The sequence below is a fragment of the Condylura cristata genome, unplaced genomic scaffold (assembly GCF_000260355.1).
Source record: "Condylura cristata isolate star-nosed mole 26May11 unplaced genomic scaffold, ConCri1.0 scaffold00043, whole genome shotgun sequence".
NCBI classification, from domain to species: domain Eukaryota; kingdom Metazoa; phylum Chordata; class Mammalia; order Eulipotyphla; family Talpidae; genus Condylura; species Condylura cristata.
Window position 1 is genome coordinate 535,281 of NW_004567144.1, and position 8,508 is coordinate 543,788.

The 8,508-nt window shown below is 36.1% G+C and overlaps 1 pseudogene; it reads left to right on the forward strand.

Moving 5' to 3' along the window:
• Positions 1-6,600, forward strand: part of LOC105854498 — a 13,066-nt pseudogene extending 6,466 nt beyond the window's left edge.
• Positions 6,601-8,508: the final 1,908 nt, after the last annotated feature.

The window sequence follows — 8,508 nt, forward strand, 5'->3', positions numbered from 1 at the left end:
AGATGAAAAAAAAAAGTGAAAAATGATGTAAAAATAAACTTTTTAATAAAAAAAAAAAAATTAACCTGTGCTGGGCCCTCCCTTGTGGCACAGTGGGTTAAAGCACTGCATTAAGAAGCTTAAGCCACTTCCGCATGAGTTTGATTCCTGCCTGCCCCGGAGGAGATCTACATGGCGAGGCAGACCTCTCCTGACCTGCCCGCTGCTCCCTTCAGCAGTGTACTTCGTCGATATGCCGGTTTTGCTCCCCACTCTGTCTCTGGTGAATCCTCTCACACTCGGCATCTCTGGCCTGTACCCCAGTTCTGTATGAATAAGTAAATAAATCTAAAAAAAATTAATGTGTGCTCTGAGAGCTATTTCTTCCTTTGCTGCTTTATTGGGCATTTAAAGTCCATTTTAAATTATCTGAGTGAGCTTCCAAAACCTTTTATACTTACGTTTCTACATATCTTTGATTGAATCAGGAGGAGTTTAATTAGCCATAGGAAGATGGATTTTTATGGGAAATGTTTTAGGGAATAAGGAAAGCTGACAAAGATTCCTAGCACTCTACTGACCCATTTAAGTCAAGGTAGCAAAGTGGATTTTTATGAGTTGAGGTTGAGATTCTCATAAATGGTGACACAATTTTAAACTCTACACTAGATGATTTTAAAAAAATTTTCAACTTTGACTTTTTTGGAATTTTATGATTTAAAGTTCAATGTGGAAAAGGTTCAGTGTGAAAAAGGGGGTTTTTAAATCTATATGTAACCAAGGATGGATCTGAATACTGAGGATTATGATCTGTTTGTTCTAAAAAAGTTAGTTATTCAATGTCTCTATTTTCTGACTTCTTGTACTTGTAAATAATAATGAAAGACTAGATTGTATATCAAATCTAATAAATTATTTATGTAGCTTCTGCTGCATTTGCCTACCCAATTAATATGAGGATTTATGTAAGGTGTATATATGAATCTATTAAGGTGTGCACAAAGATGATTTTTATTTAAAATTATGAGTTTAGGCCATCCCTGGTGGTGCAATAGGTTAAGCAGCACTGCGAGCTTCAGTGTGAGTTTGATAACCTGCCGTGGAGGTGATCCAAATGGCATGGCAGACATTTTCTGTCTCACCCACTGCTCCCCTCAGCAGTATACATTGTTGAACTGTTTGTTCTGCTTCACACTCTTTCACCACTCACAGCCCCTGAAACTCTGGCCTGTACCCCACTTCTGTATGCATAAATAAATATATTTTTTAAAAAATATGAGTTTAAGAAATGTTTCAAAACAAAACACAAAAAGGTCTTAATGTAGCAGAGTTCAGGAAATAAGTATAATTATAAATTAAATATGTATACCACTTATTATCCAGTGAATTTCAACATAGAAGTGAAGCAGAGAGAAGGGAACTGGGAACTTATTCACAGAAATAGTAGAAGAAAACATTCCAAGCCTGGATGAGGAGTTAAATATGCAAGGTTATCTAAAGGTTATCAATGCAAGATTAGCTAATGAAATGAGACCCACATCAAGACACTTAGTCATGAAATATTCAAAAGTTCAAGACAAATCATGGATATTAAAAGTGGCAAGGGAAATAAGCAGATAACCTATAATGTACTTTCATTAGGTTTTCATAGGATTTACTGAAGCAAACAGAAGCAAGGATTGGATGGAATATCACTTTCAAAATATTTCAAGATGAAAATTGTCAGTCAAAAATAAGACAACCTGAAATGTTCCCTTCAGAGATGAAAGAGAAGCAAAATCCTTCCAAGAGAAATTGGAGCTGAAGGAATTTGTAAGCACTAGATCGCCCCCACAGAAATTGTTTAAATGAATTCTCATATATAAACAGAAGAGAATAAAATTCATTCACACACACAAGGAAAATAGAACCAGACTTTGAAATACAAAATGCCAGTAACAGACTCTCATATATCAATATTAACCATAACAAAAATTGACTGAACTCACCAACCAAAATTCAGAGTTGCTTTTTGCATGAGAAAACAAAACTCAATTTTTTATTATCTCTAGGAGACCCATCTGAGATCCAGATATAAACATGCTCACAGTAAATTATTGGAAAACATTCATAAGAATAAATGAGACCCCAAAATGTCTGGAATAGACACACTTACATAATATAAAATAAAATTCTGGGCCTTCCCTGGTGGCACAGTGGGCAAATGCAGCACTAAGAAACTAAAGCAACTTCAGCACGAGTTTGATCCACAGCCCCAGAGGTGACCCACATGGAGCAGCAGACCTCTCCTGATCTGCCTGCTGCTCCCCTCAACAGTGTACTGCATCAGTCAGCCTGTTCTGCTTCCCACTTTGTCTCTGGTGAACCCTCTCACCACCCCTGAATCTCTGGCCTGTGTCCTAGTTCTGTATGAAGATATAAATAAATCTTCTAAAAAATCCATCTTAAAAATAATAAGAATAAAATATAATGTCATGCAGATATAACACTCTTTAATATTTATATATGTATACCAAATGACATTATATACAATATGTAAGTCATCTATTAAGTGTAAAAGAAAATATTGGCAATAACATAAACATCACATTTTTTATCAATGAACAGAACAAAAAACTGAAAATAAATAAGAAAATAATAACTTTAAATAAGGAACTGTACCATATAGTGTATATTGACATTTTAAAGTTAATACATTGCCCAAAAAGTCAGAGTGCTCATTATTTCCAAAAGCATGTACATTATTGAGGATATACCAAAAGGGACAAGACAAAAGTTTAAATGCCATAATTACAGAAATCTTTTCAAGTAGCTTCTCTTATCACAATGGATCAAAGTAGAAATCAAGCATAAAAATAAATCAACAAAAAGCACGAATAAATAGAGGCTGAAAAACTTACTATTGAATGACTAGTGTGTTAATGAGGAAATATGTAAATTAAAATAACAGAAGACAAATTAAAATGAAGAAACAGTCCACAGAACTTATGATGAGAAGCAAAAGCAGTACTAACAGGGAAATATATAACATAACAGGACCACATCAAGAACTAAAAGAGAACTCAAATATGTAATCTAGCCTTACACACTAATTATTTGAAAAAAGAAAAAACAAAACAAAATTATAGTCAGCAGAAGGAAGGAAATTATACAAATTGAAGCATAAGTAAGTGAAACAAAATTTTAAGATATATTTATCTATGCATATAGAACTAGGATACAGGCTAGAGGTGAAGGAATGGTAAGAGAATTCACCAGAGACTAAGTGAGGAGCATAACAGATAGATCTATGAAGTACACTGCTGAGGGGAGCAGTGGGCAAGACAGGAGAGGTCTGCTGTGCCATATGGATCACCTCTGGGTTGGGAATCAAATTTGCACTGAAGTGGCTGTCGCTAGCTTGCAGTTCTGTGCTTTAACCTGCTATACCACCAGGGAAGGCCAAGTGAAATAAAATTTTAATATAGTCAAAAGATCAGTTAAGTGATGATTCTTCGAAAAAAAAATAACACTTTGATCTAGGGTCACAAAGAAAATCAAAGAAAAGTCTGATAATGGAATCAGAAATAAAAGAGAACTAAAAACAGATATCTGAGAAATGAGGTGGTTCTTTTTCCACCATTCTGAGCATATATTTGATATTAGGGATAGTTTTTGTAAGATCTAGATTGATGCTAGAACTCTCCCTGAAGCATTTCTGTACTTTTTTTTTTTTCTAGTGGTTGGATGGGTTCAGGAGTTTCTTGAAACTCACCATGCCCCAGAACATTTCTCTGGTGACTGAGAGGGTAGAGGTTTGCTGGTGTTTCATGATTATTCAGTTAGTGTCTATACAACCTATGTTAGGTTGTGCTAAGAGAATAAAACCAACACAAACAATTCCATTCACTATTGCTTCAAAATTTTTTAAATACCTAAGAATAAACTCAAGCAAGATGTTAAGGATTTGGTGGCCTTTTTGGTGGCCTAAAGTTTAAGTCTCAGAATTATCATTCTAAACACCTGTGTTCAATCCCCAGTCAGGAAGCTAAGCCACATATATCAGAGCAGACATCTCCTGTCTTGTCTGCTGCTCACCTTAGCAGTGTATTTCAGTAAATTTGACTGTCCTGCTCCCCACTTTGTCTCTGTTGAATCCTTTCACCCCCAAATCTTGACTACACCCCATTTCTTTTTTTTTTAAAGATTTATTTATTTATTCATACAGAACTGGGGTACAGGCCAGAGATGCGGAGGGTGAGAGGATTCACCAGAGACAGAGTGGGGAGCAGAACAGGCAGATCAACGAAGTACACTGCTGAGGGGAGCAGCAGGCGGGTCAGGAGAGGTCTGCCACGCCATGTGGTCACCTCCGGGGCAGGCGGGGATCGAACTCATGCGGAAGTGGCTTTGACTTCTTAGTGCTGTGCTTTAACCCGCTGCACCACCAGGGAGGGCCGACACCCCATTTCTTCTACACAAAAATAAAACATAAAAAGATGAAGGATTTGTACAATGAAAACTATAATATATTTTTATGAAATAGAAGATACAACAAAATGGAAAATATTACCTCCTCATAGGTTATAATTACTTCAAAACACCCTCTATAGGGAAGTAATATACATATATAATGTAATCCCCATGAAAGATTCAATGGTATTCTTCAAAAAAAAAAAAAAAAAAACTAGAGCAAACATATTGAGATATTTGTAGAACCACAAAAGTACCTGAATAACCAAAATAATTCTGGAAAAAAAGCAATCCTTACCAAAAATAAAAGAGAAATAAAGGTATCACTTTCCCAAACTTCATACTATACTAAAATGCTAAAGTAAAAAATGTATGATATTGGAATGAAGTAGATACACAGATCAGTGAAATATATTTGAGAGCCTAGAGATAAAAGCACATATATATGATCAATCTACAGGAAAGTATACAAGAGTATTCAATGGAGAAAGGATAAAAGGAGTTGAGAAGACTGGTCAGCTACATTAAAAGGGACTATGATAAAATACTATTTCAGACCATATACAAAACTCAACTCAAATTGTATAAAAAATACGAATGTAAGACCTTAAATCATAAAATCCACAAATAATAAAATACACAAAGAAAATATTGGTAAAACATACTATGATAGTCTTTACATGGATGTCTTTTGGGACAAAACCTGTAACAGTAATTGAAGCAAACAAGCAAAAATAAACAAATAAATGAATGGAACTGCGTTAAACTAAAAATGATTCTCTGAAGTGACTGATGGCAGTCATGCAAAATCTGGTAGAAAGATTAGAGAGGAAATAATCACCAAGAAGTACCCCACAATTTCTATATGTATTGTGGATATGAAGACAGTGCTCCAGTGTCAGGACGATTTCCACATGTGCATGCTATTGTCTCATTCCTTGCTGTTCCTGTGGCAGAGTACTTGAAGTTTAGTAAAGACATCAGAAGAGATAAGCAAAACATGCATAAATGATCCACACGAGTTGGAAGTTTGAACAAACTCTCTTGGTTAGAATTTTTTAGTGTCAGCGGCCAACAGGTAGTAAGTCTTCTGATTTTTTAGGCACCCATCTCAGAGCAGATCCAAGAAGTGTTAACCCTTCAGAAGAAAAACTGAAACAGCAATTTGTTCAATAACCTGTCAGTTTCAGTGAAATAATCCAGGCCCTATGTTGAGTATCTCTGGCTCCAAGCCTGATCTCTATGTGAAAGAAATTAATTATGCTGTTATTTATTTATACAAGATGTAGACAAGAAGCATGCAGAGTATCAAAGCTTACCTTAATATGTAAACAGAGTTGAAGATTACATTAAGAGTTTCTATACCACCAGGCTGTCCTGGAGCAAAGTGGGGCCCATGGCAAAATAATTGAGTAGATTACAACCTGAACCCTCTGTTGAATTTAGTTCTTACCTTCCTCCACAAGGTCCACATCCCCTGACACCCCATTTCCAACATGTTCAGGGTCAAATGACTCTTAATGTCTGGCACTATTTGTGCAGATTAATCAGGGGAGAGCACCACACATTTCCTGAAACATATGTATGATGATACAAAAACACAAGACACCTGGACTGAAGGCTTAAAGAGATCCAATGTACAGTGGCTCCAAACCATTCTCTGGACCAAAACCAGGAGTCAGTCCAACTCCCAAACCTACAACAAAGAAGGAGCCAACTCTACCTGAAATACAGAACAAGAAGTAGAGAATAGAAAATAAGGAGAATGTTTCCAACCTGGTCATTACTGACACTGAGCTGAAAGAGATGGCTTATATATATAATGTGTCAACACAACATTTTAAATCAAGGGAAAAGTTAACTCTACTGCAGTAAATGACTAAGAAACTTGGTCTTCCAGGATGGCTATTGTGGAGCTAATAGAAGAAATGTCAAAATTTAGGTAATGGGAAAATTGCCAACCATTTCCATTTCAGGTGAACAAAACACGTGACTGCCACATTTACATGAGCAAGATTTCTCTAGACTATGAAGTAGTCAGTACTAAATCTGAAATGAATGCCCTCATTTCTACAGAAAGCAATTCTTGAACATTTCAAGACCCTCAGAAATGGGCAGAAGTTGGTGACCACAGTCACAGAAATTGCTGGTAAAGTAAAGTGCTATTAGGTTCTTTACTTTCTTCCTTCACACCATGGATAAATGTGCATCATGATGACTATTTCCTAGATCTACTCTACCGATCTTAAACTGCTTCTCAACTGCCTACCTTTACTGAAATATAGCTCAGGTTGATATTGGGGTGTAAGGATCAGATGGCCAACTGATCTTCTGCGAGGAGAGTATCTCTTTTTCACATGTGCTCAACCATACCACTAGTTCATTAATCAGGAATTGAAGACGAGGACTGGTTTGTTTTAGTTTTCAGTATGTGGGAGTTATGTAACCAATAGTCTTTTGGGAATAACTTAGTAGTACCCAGGAATTAGCAAATAGGATAATCACAGAAGTTAACATTTTCCTCACAATGGACATTAAAGTAGAAGAGGCTGGTGTGATTCCAGCTGGTTGTTCTAACCACATTAATAATATTTCATTATTGATAAGTGATCAAGGAGGTGTACTGGGCCAGAGGCTAAAGTTTTGCCATCTATCATTTCAAGAAATGTTTCTTTCTGTATGGATTCCTTTAATCTGCATTCCATCTTTGTTCTGCATGAACCTGAAGTCCTAGATTCACTTGTACCAAATGCTGTGGCACTGCCCTGCATAAAGGCCAATTACAGTCTTTGACACTTTCTCTGCAATCCTTACCCAGGACCTTTCTAGAGAGATGGCTTAAATACAAAAGCAAAAAAAAAAAAAAAAAGTAAAAGAAAAAAAGCCCATCTAATTCCAAGCAAATTGTACAGCCTTCCTCCCATGATTGTGTATGTCATCCATCTTCACTGTCTCCTTTGTCTGTCATAACCAAAAACTTTTGACTCCTGTCTGGGAACCTGAACATAAAATAAAACCTTCACTCCTGGTTTTAATTCTTATGTAAGAATCTTGCACAGTATTGCTAATGTAAATTTCAGTTTTTTTCTTTCTAGAACAAACACTGGAATGTTCAAAAATTTTTTTTTGATGGGAAGAGGGATCGTCTTGAAACGTTTACCCATTTCCTGAGGTCTGTGGAAATAGCCATTATCTACTTAAGTTCATACAGAAAATAGAATAAACTAATACCAACTTAGTAAAAATATCAAAAGATTCTGCACAGAGAAACAGTGAAGTGAAAATGAAAATCCACCCTCCTGAAGGTCAGAAAAACTACATATTATTCCCCTGACAAGAGACTAATAACTAAGATCTACAAATAATTCACACAACTCAACCAAATTGAAAAAAAAAAAACATCCAAAAAGAGGGGGAAGAACTAAATAAACACTTATGTAAAGAAAACATACAGATATCTAACAGGTACATAAAAAGTGCTTATCATCACTCATAATTAGGGAAATGCACATAAAAACCATAATGAGGGCCCTCCTTGTGGTGGTTAAAGTGCAGCATTATGAAACTAGCCACAGCCACTACAGCCCAGGTTTGATTTCCAGACAAGGAGGTGACCCACATGGCATGGTAGAACTCTCCTGTCTCCCTGCTTCTCCCTTCAGCAGTGTACTTTGTCAATCTACCTGTTCTGTTTCCCACTCTATCTCTGGTGAATCCACTCACCACTTCTGGACCTCTGGACTATACTCCAGTTCTGTATGAATAATTAAATATATTTTTTTAAAAAACATGATGAAATACCTTCTCATATGTGAGAATGGCAAATATCAAAAAATTCAAAAAACAACACATATTGGTTTGAATGTGGAGGGAGGAAAACATCCTCATACATTTCTTGATGAGAATGTAGACTGCTCCAGTCCATATGGAAAACAGTATGAAACATTAAAAATAGTTCTTAAGACACACAAGTTTAGCCATATTTCTCTGCTCCCAAACCATAGATCCTAATTAAGTAGGAATCTGAATGCCTGGACTAGGTCTCAGGAATCTGGATTTTAAAAATCCCTCTTCAGA